The 13,962-nt window shown below is 44.0% G+C and overlaps 1 long non-coding RNA gene across 1 annotated transcript; it reads right to left on the reverse strand.

The window, feature by feature from the left end:
* Positions 1-5,806: 5,806 nt before the first annotated feature.
* LOC149445769 (uncharacterized) lies at positions 5,807-11,718 on the reverse strand. Its single transcript, XR_016306349.1, has 2 exons — positions 11,102-11,718; positions 5,807-6,016 (listed from the first exon to the last, which is right to left on the reverse strand). It is a non-coding gene; the product is annotated as an uncharacterized LOC149445769 (long non-coding RNA).
* Between the last annotated feature and the right edge of the window lie 2,244 nt (positions 11,719-13,962).

Here is a 13,962-nt window from a genome sequence, read left to right on the forward strand (position 1 = left end):
TCATGTACTTTTTATATCTTGTATTGAACTGCCTTAGCTTATCAGTTTTCTGTAATATGCTGACATCTAGTGGTGGTTTCTGGCCACTACAACTTGTTTACCAATGTGTTGTTGGTATCTTCCTTTGTCCTGCCCTACTATTTAGTGTTAGTTGGTTTAGTCCTAACTAGACTGTGCCCACTTCTTCCATGTTCCCTCAGTCAGTGTTAGTTATTCACAGAGATGGGACTTATGAAAGTCATTGTCTTCTTACACTTCAAAAAAACATCCACAGTACTTCAATTAGCTGAAGTAATTTTGCACTGTATTCTTTTGTGTCTTTGCAACAGAACCGACCCAGTCTGCACTTGGGTATTTCCGTTAGAATACCGCTTCCCCGTCCGAACTTCGACAACAGACACCACAGCTGACCATACAAGACTAATCCAGAGTAATCCAGAAGGTAGACTACTTTATTTTAACACAGATACAAGATATATACACTCAGGGGACAATCCCCCTCCCTGCATAATGCCACAGGGTGGGGCAATCCACATTTAGTAACAAGAGCCATACCAACAGACAGTCCCATCAGGAGGGAGGGCTGCTGGAGACACCCCCCACCAAGCCAATACACATAAACACATACATCCCATAATAGTTTGCTCCCAAGCCAGACACACAATATAACAATGGGATGCACCCACATAACATCAAACAATCAACAACCCCCTACCCCAATATTAGGACAGATCACCCTGTACCCCTAACATGCACATGGTGATTTACACATAAGAGGGATATGGGGAGCTGAGATAGGGGTCTCCCCACCTCTCCAAAGTGAGCTGGGTTCCATGGGCCCCCCACCCAAAGAGACTCCCGTCACAGTCTTATTGAAAAGTTACTGCGGAAATTTACTGCATCTGAGCACCACAAATCAAAAACTCTGTTTAATTCATTTTTAATATTCAAAACGCGCCCATCCATTCATGTCTCCATGTTTTATTTTGCCGAGAAATCATATTGAAAAACATCCCTTAGCATTTCTGGCAGTGGCCATCTTGATCAAGGGCAAAAGATTCCTGTAGCAATTACTTCCTGAAATCCATCTGCCCTTAGCTCAGGCATGCAGGCAGGAGGGTGTGCTTAGCTAAGAAAAGTCCTCCTCCCCTCCTAAAGACTCTTGGGATGTATGCCATCATTTGCCTAGGCCTGGAAACCAGGAAGTAACTGAAGAAATTAAGAAAAAAGTTTAAAACAAGTAAATATGATAAACGTTCCTATCAATTTACTAATGTTGGCAGCATAAGGACTGAAAAAAGTCAATGTTTGCTGTGAGGGTAAAGTTCCACTCTATGCTGCCTGTGGATGGTGCCAAGTCAGCAGGCTGTAGTGTCAAGACAGTCTGGCTCTAAGGTGGTATGTCAATGCATAAAGAGTCATCTGATACAGAACAGGGATGGTCCCCATTTTGAGGGGTCTGTCCCTGGAAACCGTGTCCCCAACATGTCCACAGCTGTAAGGTGGTACAATATAAATATAGCACTATCCCCTTAGGAGTCGCTAGAGATTTGGGTCCTCGTATAGTCCTGCACAGCCAGGCAACACAGATTTTCCACACAGACATTAACCGGTCCTTGGGCTTGTGTTTTTTGGATTTTATTAGGGCAATTTGAACTTGGATGGGGTAAGGGGTGTATAGAATGGGATGCCCAAGGGAACGGCAACTGAGGACAATCCTTCTGGAACTACGTAGAAGTCTCTTTAAACATCACAATTTTCTTCTTGGAGAGCTAGCCAGCCTCTCCTGGTGTACCACCCGAGACGCTCCTCTATCCAGCTGTCTGAAGGAATTCTTGGGGAGGGGATCCAGTGCCTGTCACTTTAAAGCTAATCCAGTTTCCCACTAGAGTGCTCCCTCCCCTTGCTGGCCCAGGGGGTGTAGGTCTACTCACTCAGTCCTCTGTCTGTGAGCTGATGGGTTGGTTGCTGCTCTCTGGCCTGCTGCTGGGCCGCTCCTGTCCTGGTCCTGTCTCTGGGGGCCGGTGAGGTCCTGAGCTTTTCTCCTTTCCAGCGCCACTTACTTGAGGGGATCCCCTTCCCAGCTGGGCCCCCTCCCCGGCTCCTGCACCTCAGCCTTTTCTCTCCATATTCCACTTGAACTCTCCTGCTGCTGAGCAGGCTCTCTCACATTTAAAGTGTTACTGAACCCACAACAGTACAATCAGTCTGTAGATGCAGTAAAGCATGCTTGTTATACTCACTGTGGAACCTAAGGTGTTAATCCTCCACATTGTGTAAATAGGGTGTTTGATCCTAACATTTCTGATCCCCCCCCTTCTTCTGGTGTCTCCTAAATATCTCCTGGTAGAACAGAGGCGCGTGGGTAAGCTGCACATACTCAGTTTGGTGTGTATTGCTAGAGAGTTGTTTTTTCATAAGAGAGTGTATGTGATCAGCACTGAGCAGACAGAGGTCAGAGGTTCTGCATCCTCCTAGAGCAGAATGAAAACTCCTACAAGCTAAAACCAGTGCTATGCTGAACACTGATAGAAGTCACAAGATTGCTCTAACTGCTGATGAGTAAAGGTATTTAGCTGTTTATATTTACTAAAATAATTGCATTTCTATGATCTGTGTACTGTGGGAGACCAGATATAGTGAATACAGGGTCCTGAATTTAGTAACACTTTAAGGGCTGCCCTGGCCCCATGCCAAGCCTCCTGTTTGGGGATTGGTCAGGGTCCCCTAAGTGTGCAGGCCAGCCCCTCCTCACCTCCGCCCACTGCTTCTAGAATCTTCTCCAAGATTCTACAGCAGGGGGAGGTATCAGGGAACTAACCTGCAGAGCCTCTCAGTTCTATTACACCCAGGCTTCTACTCTGCCCTTCTAACTAAAAATTTAACTCTAGCTCCACCTGGCTATCTAGAGGGGCGCCACATTAGCTCTACAATGCGCAAGTGTCTCGGTCACTCCAAAATTGTGTGGCAGAACTCTGTAGCCTATTGTTCTTCCTCATAGGGATTTTGTCTTTATATCTTAATTGTCTGCTTCTTGTTCTAAATGTCTGTGACCAATTGTTTTGGGGTGTGTTCAAAATGAGGGTGTGGTTTTGTGGGTGTGGCTATAAAAAGGGGTGTGATTTTTTTTTGTGCGTGTGGTTTAAAAGTGGGCATATTTAGTTGGATTTCATTTTGAAAATATGTTAACCTTAGCATAACTAGATTAGGTGAATGTATTCTTTTTTACACACAGTTATCATAGTGACAGTGTACTACTCTGGGGAGGTGATCAGAGACCAAAAATAAATAAGTAAATCACTAGAAAAATTGTAATAAAAAAAGAAAACAAATGTTAAAAATGTTTTTTTTGTGTTTTTTTTAATCTTTACATACTATTGCTAGTCAGTGTCCCTGATCACAACCACACCAGCCATATGATGAAGCTGTATTGCACTAGTGACATTATGTAAAAAAAAAAAAAAAAGTTTAGAATTTTTTTTTACTTTCTTAATTTTCCAAAAAATTACAACTTCAAAAAAACTCACCATGCTTCTTACTAGATACCATGCTTTCCAAAAAGGGGTCATTTGGGGGATATGTGTACTGTCCTGGAATTTTAGGGCCTCAAGAAATGAGCTGTCAGTATATCAGGATTGATGGATTTTCAAATACACACTATATTGCCAAAAGTATTGGGACTCCTTTACACGCACATGAACTTTAAAGGCATCCCAGTCTTAGTCCGTAGGGTTCAATATTGAGTTGGCCCACCCTTTGCAGCTATAACAGCTTCAACTCTTCTGGGAAGGCCGTCCACAAGGTTTAGGAGGATGTCTATGGGAATGTTTGAACATTCTTCTAGAAGCGCATTTGTGAGGTCAGGCATGAAGGGCGAGAAGGCTTGGCTTGCAGTCTCCGCTCATAATTCATCCCAAAGGTTCTATTGGGTGGAAGAACTTGCAGACCAGTCAAGTTCCTCCACCCCAAACTCGCTCATCCATGTCTTTATGAAAGGAAAAGTGAAGGAGGCAGGACTGATTGGTGTTGAGAAGAGGGAAGGGCTGTGTGCAGAATAGAAGAGGCAGGAGGTATAGTAAGGAACGTAAACACAATGACAGCTGGCTGGAAGTGAGGAAAGTGAGGCTGGGAGCTGCTCGGCGTGCAGGCAGGGAGGGAGGAGAGACACACGGCCATTCAGCACATTTCTCTGCCAGTACAGCCCGGACTCCGCCGACATACCTCCACCAGGCTGCAGGTGAATTCCCCATCCTGTCTGTGGATTTATGAAAGAACAAAGACAAAAATAGCTCCCGGAGTCTCCAGGATACAAGAAGCTGGTTGGTGATTCAATGCACCAGTGCCAACCTAAAAAAGAAAAGCATCCAGTTTACAGGAGGTGCTCTTTGGGATGGTGAAGAGGCTTAATTTGTCCTGTGCAGATTCCAAACCTACAAGCTTCTCTTCTTGATTGACCTTTCTTTTCAAATATATTCAAGCTAAGCACCAAAAAAGAGCTTTTTCCATCCTTGTAGCCCTGGGGATCCCTGTGCCAGTTCCTTTGGAGGCTTTTCCAGATTGATACTGCTATGACCTGCCGGATCATTTTCTCACCACATGAGGGCGTAGGATCTCCATTTTCCCAGCTACACACTTGACCAGACCTGAGTGGAGAGGGGATCGTCAGGATATATATATACACATGCGCATTACCCATGCGCGTTCTGGTTAGTGTGAAATTCTACCATTTGCACTGGGAATCAAGGAGCACTGTTTTCACCGGACTGTGTCTTAATATTATCTACTCACGTTTTATGAGCGCTGCATTTCTTTTATTTATGTATTTTGGGACTTTTATGTGTTTTCCTATGATGTTCAGCTGCTCTGCATTGTAGACGAGCGCTTACTATATAATATTATTCTCTTAGTTGGCGACTTCTGTGCGCTTCAACATGCACTGACCCCGCTCTGTCATTCTACGTGGCCTATCATTTTGTGGCTGAGTTGCTGTTGTTCCCAGTTGTTATCCCACTAACAGTTGAGCGTGGAATATTTGTAGCAAGGAAATTTTACAGATGGGCTTATTGCACAGGTGACAACCTATCACGGTACAACGCTTGGAGTCACTGAGCTCCTGAGAGCGATCCATTCTTTCACAAATGTTTGTAGAAGCAGTCTGCATGCCTAGGTGATGATTTTATACATCTGTGACCATGGAGGGGATTGGAACACCTGAATCCAATGATTTGGAGGGGGAGGCCCAATACTTTTGGCAATATAGTGTATATATGCCATAGTTTGAATAAACTTTAGGCTAGGTTCACACCTATGCAGTTTGTGTTTGATGCGTTTCTGCAGTGCATTTTGTAGTGCATTTTGCACATGCATTTTTGCCGTGTTTTTGATGCATTTTGCTTTTTTTTTTTTTTTCAACTTGTTGCTGGCCAGCATAAAAACGCATTAAAAACAAACTACATTATTTTCTGCAGTGTCTCCATTGAAGTCTATAGAACTAAAAACGCAATGTTTTCAATTTAAAAAAGTCCCTGACCCTTTCCATAAAACACACTGTGAAAAAGCGGAGAAGTGAACCTGCCCCATAGGAAATCATGTTAAATGGACTGCAAAACGCAGTGGAAAATGCACAGGTTTGAACCTAAACTCAAACAGGCTAAATATTATAAACTGATTTGGGTTATTTCTACCAAAGAAATGTAGCAGAATACATTTTGGCCTAAATACATGATGAAAGATTATTTATTTGCTAAATTTTATAACAAAAACAAAGGAAAGCACTCCCCCCCCCCCCCCCCACACACACACACAATTTTCTGTCTTTTTTTGCATTTATTTAGTAAAAAAAAATAAAAAAAAACCAGCTGTGATCAAATAACACCAAAAGAAATCTCTATTTTTGTGAAAAATTATAAAAATGTAATTTGGGTACATTGTTGCTTGAATAATTGTCATGCAAAGTGTGACAGCGCTGAAAGCTGAAAATTAGCCTGGCCAGCAAGGGGGTGAAAGTTTCCTCCTCCTACAAGAAAAACATAAGAAGCATTAAAATGCATCAAAAACACATTTGAGGCTCCGTTCACACCAATACGTTTTTTATTGCTTTTTGCAGAAACGCACTACAGTCCATTGAACATGGTTTCCTATAGAACATGTTCACATCTGTGCTTTTTTGATCTGCTGCGTTTTTGGAAAGAGTCGGGGACTTTTTTTTTTTTAAGCAAAAAGCAACATTTTTGCTACAATAGATTTCAATGGAGAATCTGCTGAAATGCATGGTAGTGCGTTTTTACCGCGTTTTGCATTTTTATTCTGCCCAGCAACAAAAAAAAAAAATCCACTTTAACAATAAAAAAAAAAAAAAAAAGATGAACAAAATGCAAAACGTGGTAAAAACGCATCAAAGACACAAAACGAACTGCAAAAGTCACTGCAAAATGGACAAAAAGCAAACTGCATAAGAGTGAATGGAGCCTTAACATTAAATTCGAAAGTGTAACAAAAAAAACAAAAAATGCATGAGAAGCAACGCACAGATGTGAACCTAGCCTAAAATAAATTTAGCATGTGCATGTATGATACATTTTGTGTAAGTATAAAATATTTGAGGTATTTATCATCTCTTAGACCAGTGGTTCTCAACCTTCCTAATGCCGCAACCCTTTAATACAGTTCCTCATGTTGTGGTGACCCCCAACCATAAAATTATTTTCGTTGCTATTTCATAACTGTACTTTTGGAGTGGGAGGAATAGTGCCACATCATTGGTGTCAGTGAGAGGAATAGTGCCACATCATTGGTGTCAGTGAGAGGAATAGTGCCACATCATTGGTGTCAGTGAGAGGAATAGTGCCACATCATTGGTGTCAGTGAGAGGAATAGTGCCACATCATTGGTGTCAGTGAGAGGAATAGTGCCACATCATTGGTGTCAGTGAGAGGAATAGTGTCCCATCGTTGATATCAGTGGGAGGAATAGTCCCCCATCATTGGTGTCAGTGTGGGAGGAATAGTGCCCCATCATTGGTGTCAGTGAGAGTAGTGCCACATCATTGGTGTCAGTGAGAGGAATAGTGTCCCATCGTTGGTATCAGTGGGAGGAATAGTGCCCCATCATTGGTGTCAGTGTGGGAGGAATAGTGCCCCATCATTGGTATCAGTGGGAGGAATAGTGCCCCATCATTGGTGTCAGTGTGGGAGGAATAGTGCCCCATCATTGATACTAGTGTGGGGCGGAATTGTGCCCCATCATTGGTGTCAGTGGGGGGGATAGTGCCCCATCGTTGGTGTCAGTGGGGGGAGGAATAGTTCCCCATCATTGGTGTCAGTGGGGGGGGGAAATAGTGCCCCATCATTGGTGTCAGTGGGAGGAATAGTGCCCCATCATTGATATTAATGACACCAATGATGGGGCACTATTCCTCCCACTGACACCAATGATACTTACCTTGCTGACTCCTGCTCCAGCCTGGGCTCGCTCCCTCCCTCTCCCATCTACAGCCAGCATACCTGGCTGCAGCAGCACCATCTGCACGCTGTAGACACTTACCTGTCAGCTGTCTTCCTTCTCTGGCCGCTCGATCTTCTTTGCTCTTCGCGCTGCTGCTTGGCTCCTCCTCTCCAAGCTCCACCTCCTCGCCGGTGATTGGCCGCCTGTGTGCCTCTCCTGAGCTACAGTTTCGGCGGCCAATCACTGGCAAGGAGGCAGAGCTGTTGAGTGATCCCGGGGATGTGGCCAGATGACAGGGGCAGCATGTCATCCCGCGCACACATCGCGGTCCAGGGAAATGTGGACGTATCTGCATGTGGGCAGACCCGCCTGGAGACTGATAGAGGAGCCGTGTCTCGGTTCCTAAGACCATCGGAAATATGTGTTTTCCGATGGTCTTAGGAGACCCCTGTGAAAGGGTTGTTCGACCCCCAAAGGGGACACGAACCACAGGTTGAGAACCGCTGTTTTAGAGAGATCACACTACTTCTCCATGACAATGCCTTCATATGATTTTCTCATCAAGAATTTAGAGCCATCTTTGTTCTGAGATCATCCAAGGTCATTTACTTCCTGGACTTGGATAGCAGAGCAGAGATGAAAACATAAAAACCCAGGTGCCTATGCAGCTCTTGTGTTCACAAACACCTGACACAGATCAGCCCCTGTTCTAGCCTCTCAGCTTGTGACTTGCTGCAAAGTTACCATGTTGCAGTCTGATCACTGAGGGAGGTTAGACTGAGGAAATGCCCCTCCTGTCTGCAGCAGACTGATGGCATCATCTCGGCTTAGGCAACACCACTGGAATGGATCTCCAGGACAAATTTATAATGATAAAAATGCTGATTTTGTCTTTTAAAATGATACTGTTGCTGTATATGGGGGCATATCAGAGCGTTATTCATGCAGATTTGTAATTTACTGAAAGGTCCACTTTAAGTTAGCCAACAGAGGGTATCACTTAAATTCAAAACTTTCTGCAGACTTCTAAAATAAAGTCTGGTGGGAAAAGGTGGCCATCCACAAAGGCTTGCAGTCATGCATGATGGCGTGTTATGGAAATGTGATCACCTCTCGTGTAACACGGTATTTACTCTCAACAGCAAGACACGCATAAAAACTTCAATTCTACTCTCTAAACAAAATATTATAACAACACGCCTTTGAAGCATTTTATCCGAGGAATATTCTTCCATGCTCTCCGAGAAAAGGTCTGGATTTTTCTTCAATGCCTCTTTAATGTAACCAAATGTTACAATAACATGCGAGTCTGTCTCTGCTTCACCTATCCTGGATGATTGAGCCCGCTCTCCCATTGCTGGTGATTGGGGTCACTGCCACTACAGACTTGTGCATTGTACTTGGAGGCTGTGTTGTATGAGTTATGTTGTTTCCTGGATCCGAGTGCTTAGGAACAGACGTTTCATGATTGAGGATGTGTGAAATGGTTAAACAAATCTACGCCTGGAAGCTTGACTACAATATTAAACAGCACGACTACTGAAATTCTCACTACACTAAGTACTACGCTAAGTACATCTTACATAGAGGGCAACTTAGATAAACTGCCTAAGGAAAATAGGAATTTTTAGTTCTTAGCTGGCTCTGGCTAGCATTTGAGCAAAATGTAATGCAGCTACAAGAAATATAGCTCAGGGCAGGGCCGGTGTTACAGGGTGTAACTGCTACTGCAGCCCTTCTCAAACATGGCTCCATGGAAGGGGCGGACTGACCATTTGGAAACTCGGGCACTGCCCGAGGGCCCGGGGTCAGTAGGGGACCCCATGAGATGCCCCTGGTACCTTTTTCATAGGCTTTTTTGAGTTTGGGCAAGGACACAGGGGCCCCATGATCCCCTATTGCCCAGGGGCCCCATGAGTTGTCAGTCCGCCCCAGCTCCATGGAACCATTGGGTTCCCCCAGAGGTTGCCAGGGGTTGTCTGAGCAATTAATGCCACTCAGATAAACTACCAATGACATCAATAATCTTTTCTGGAACGTCTAAGAAAGGTATTTTTTCCACTGACCACCAACGTATCGGGACATTCTTCACACTGACTTCCAAAGTAAGGGACATTCTTCACACTGACCTCCAATGTAGGGGATATTCTTCCTACTGACCTCCAATGTAGGGGATATTCTTCCTACTGACCTCCATTGTAAGTGACATTCTTCCCACTGACCACCAAGGTAAGGAACATTCTTCCCATCGACCACCAATGTATGGGCATATTCACACTGACTTCCAACGTAAGGGACATTCTTCCCACTGAATGAAAATGTAAGGGACATTCTTCCCACTGATCTCCAACATTCTTCCCACTGATCTCCAACCTAACTGACTTCCTACTGACCACCAATGTAAGACGCTGACTTCCAATGTAAGGGACATTCTTCCCTTTAACTGCCAATGTAAAGGACATTCTTTCCTCTGACCTTCAATGTAAGGGACGTTCTTTCCACTGACCACCAATTTAAGGGACGTTTTTCCCTCTGATTTCCAATGTAGGGGACATTCTTCCCACTGACCACCAATATAATGGACATTCTTACCAATGACCAATATTGTAAGGGACATTCTTCCCACTGACCACCAATGTAGGGGACATTCTTCCCACTGACCACAAATGTAAGGGACATTCTTCCCACTGACCACCAATGTAAGGGAAATTCTTCCCACTGACCACCAATGTAAGGGACATTCTTCCCACTGACTACCAATATAACGGACATTCTTCCTACTGACCACCAATGTAAGGGACATTCTTCCCACTGACTACCAATATAATGGACATTCTTCCTACTGATCACCAATGTAAGGGACGTTCTTCCCTTTGACTTTCAATGTAGGGGGCATTCTTCCCTTTGACTTCCAATGTGAGGGACATTCTTTCCACTGACCACCAAGGTACGGTATATTCTTCACACTGTCCACCAATGTAAGGGACATTCTTCCCATTGACCACCAATGTATGGGCATATTCATCATACTGACTTCCAACGTAAGGGATATTCTTCCCACTGAATGAAAATGTAAGCGACATTCTTCCCACTGATCTCCAACATTCTTCCCACTGATCTCCAACCTAACTGACTTCCTGCTGACTACAAATGTAAGACGCTGACTTCCAATGTAAGGGACATTCTTCCCATTAACTGACCACCAATGTAAAAGATGTTCTTTCCACTGACAACCAATGTAAGGGGGAACGTCTGCACTGACCATCAATGTAAGGGGGAGCTTTTCCACTGATCTCATTGAAATTGAGGGAGCAGTAAAATTTTCAATGTTGATGCTTACAATCAGAAGAAGAAAATTAACACTCTCCCCCTTATTGAAGCATTTAACAGGCAAGGAATACCAGCACATATTGCCTTTCAGACAGGTTCCATTTAAAGCTGATACATACACAGATGAAGTATATATTGGAAGAGACCAGTATTCCTTTGTATGCAGTTCTAGCACACAGCACAGACTCGTCTGGAAAGGTTTCTTGTGCTGCTTTCCTTCTCCCAGTCCAAGTTCTGCTGTAAAGAGGTTTGTAAACACTGATACCAAATCAAAATGTATATACCTATACTGCTGGAATAAAAATGGAATGATGTTTTAACCACTTACCGCTGACCTAGTACCTAGGCACAGTAACAAGCGGAGAGCTCCTGTTGCGTAGTGGCGGCCACATGATTGGAATGCCCACCTCCTCCTCCTGGCATTTAGATCCTGTTAAAGGGGCAGAAGGCGTCAGCGGGAAGGGGTTAATGAATTGACTCTATGAATGATAGTTTAAAGCTGAACTCTAAGCAAAAATAAAAGACATGAATTCATGTAGCTCTGTAATCACATCATTAAATGTATTTTTAAATGAAACCGAGTGCCTGAATTTGACCTGGTATCAGCCTCTTGCAAACCCCAGAACAGCAGAGCTTAGAGTGCGAGAAGGAGAAGCAGTACAAGGAGCCAATAAGTTGTGCTGACAAGAAACACACTGATAGGAGGAGAGAGCAGAGTAACAGAGGTCCCATCACTATGCTGCTTCACCTTTCACTGACCCATCACAGGCTGGGGGAAAGTCCAGGATGACCTGGGCTCAGAGGTAGTGGGTTGAATGATGCTGGTCATCAAATTAGGGACATCTAGTGACAGAAACAAAGTACTGCAGTGTACATCTCTGGCTTAAAGGTGAAAATTGCTGCAAAAAAATGGTTTTGTGTTTTATAATTTAAATCAGCTATTCATTTTTTTACCTGGTTATTTGTCTGGAACTCTGTTTTAAATGACTAGGTACAGTGTCCTTCCTGGGCGGCAGACAGATGAATATTCCTCACTGAAGGATATTTTTCTCCACATATTTTCCCTCAGTAGTAAACTTTGGACCTCTCAGAACCGCTGCAGGAGGAAGGGGTTTGAAGCCTAATTAAAGCACACAGCCAGGAGATAACCTATTTGGGAAAATTTTGTGTAATAAATGGAATTACAGGCATGGGGCCAGCTCCACCGGATGTCATTTACAGCAAAGGAAAAAGATACTATTGTATTACGCTGAGCTCAAAATGAGCAATAATTTCAGAATAGTAATTGGCAATGAGGGCCACTGCCAAAGAAAACAAAGATTTCCTTTACAAGTGTCCAGCATGAGGAGGAATATAAAGACCACATTGAAGAAAGATCATTACAGGTTTCGTTCCCCGCTCAGAGGTTCCTTTTTATTTAATTGACAAAATTAAAAGGAAAATGTCAAATGGCTGAGATCTGCGGGATGATGGAAGAACGGAGATTAGTGGCAGAAGGTTAAGGAAGTCCTGCAAGAACGTCTTCCTAGGAAGGAGTGGAGTGGGGCCGGTATGCTGAGGGTAGAATAACAAGATGGAAGGAGCTTACCTATTGTTTGAATATACAAGCAGGGCTGGGCAAATGGATAGACAGGCAAGGCGTTTTCTTTTGGCACAAATGGGAATGTGTTTGTGAGTTAGCTCTGTTGTAATAAGCATGCTGCGCTTCCTGCAGCTGTGTTTTCCCAGGCTTGTGCTCCAAGAAAACAGTTAAACACACAATTGACATACGTGAACTCTCCCAAATGATTAGTAAATGTGTTCAGCCAGTCTTGTGATCCAGGAAATCCTGCCACGTAGCACACCGAGTATTGGACCTCCCTGCAGCCTACACTGCACTTAAGCAATACAGCCTGGTCTAAGACCCACCCCAGAGCAGCAGCACATTGATGAGGTCATCACTCTCCTCCTGTGAGCAGCTTGACTGTGTTAGACTAGGAGTCTCTTCTGTCCCCTGAAGACGTTCCTTAGCAATGAAATGCCTTGTACGGAGCTTATTCATGACATTATCCCACATACCGATCCCAATGCGGTAGTGTTGATGTTTGCCTGTCTCTTCTATAATATAGTGAGTGCCCTGTACTGTATAAATGAACACTTCTATATCAACAGTGCCAAACAATTAGTAAATGTGTTCAGCCAGTCTTGTGATCCAGGAAATCCTGTCACGTAGCACAGCCAAGTAGTGGACCTCCCTGCAGCCTACACTGCACTTAAGCAATACAGCCTGGTCTAAGACCCACCCCAGAGCAGCAGAACATTGATGAGGTCATCACTCTCCTCCTGTGAGCAGCTTGACTGTGTTAGACCAGAAGTCTCTTCTGTCCCCTGAAGACATTCCATGGCAATGAAATGCCTTGTACGGAGCTTATTCGTGACATTATCCCACATACCGATCCCAATGCGGTACTGTTGATGTTTGCTTGTCTCTTCTATAATATAGTGAGTGCCCTGTACTGTATAAATGAACACTTCTATATCAACTGTGCCAAACGATTAGTAAATGTGTTCAGCCAGTCTTGTGATCCAGGAAATCCTGCCTCATAGCAGAGCCAAGTAGTGGACCTCCCTGCAGCCTACACTGCAGTGAATATGGCCCAGTCTAGGACCCACCCCTGAGCAGCAGCAGATTGATGATGTCATCACTCTCCTCCTGTGAGCATCTTGATTATGATAGACCAGCCTTTCTCAACCTTTTAAATAAGGAGGAACCCTTGAAGGAAGTCCAGTCTCAGGGAACCCCTGCTACTAGATCTACAGATCACTGTACATTAGTGTGATGGTCAGTGGGAAGAATCCTTCTCTTACAAACAGCTAAAAAGATCACTGGTGTTAGTGGTTACTTATCTGAAAGGTAGAAATAGCTCAAGGAACCCCTACCAACCTGTGGAGGAACCGGTTGGCTTTTTGCTAAGCTACCTGGGATGCTGGACAATTCCTTACACAGTCCAGTCTTGACCCTTGTTTCTTTTGAACATTGAACCTCCTTCTCCTCCCATGAACTTCCATGCCTTCCTGTTTGCCAGATTATTGTGTTTTTTTCAGTGAATATTTTGCTCTTGTTACTCTTACTGCCAACTGTATCTTTACTACCACTTGTTACTGACCTGCCTTGTTCCTCGACTATGCTTCTGCTTAATCCCAGCCTGT

The sequence above is a fragment of the Staurois parvus genome, unplaced genomic scaffold (assembly GCF_062004578.1).
Source record: "Staurois parvus isolate SC_StPar_1 unplaced genomic scaffold, SC_StPar_1.0 ptg000711l, whole genome shotgun sequence".
NCBI classification, from domain to species: Eukaryota; Metazoa; Chordata; class Amphibia; order Anura; family Ranidae; genus Staurois; species Staurois parvus.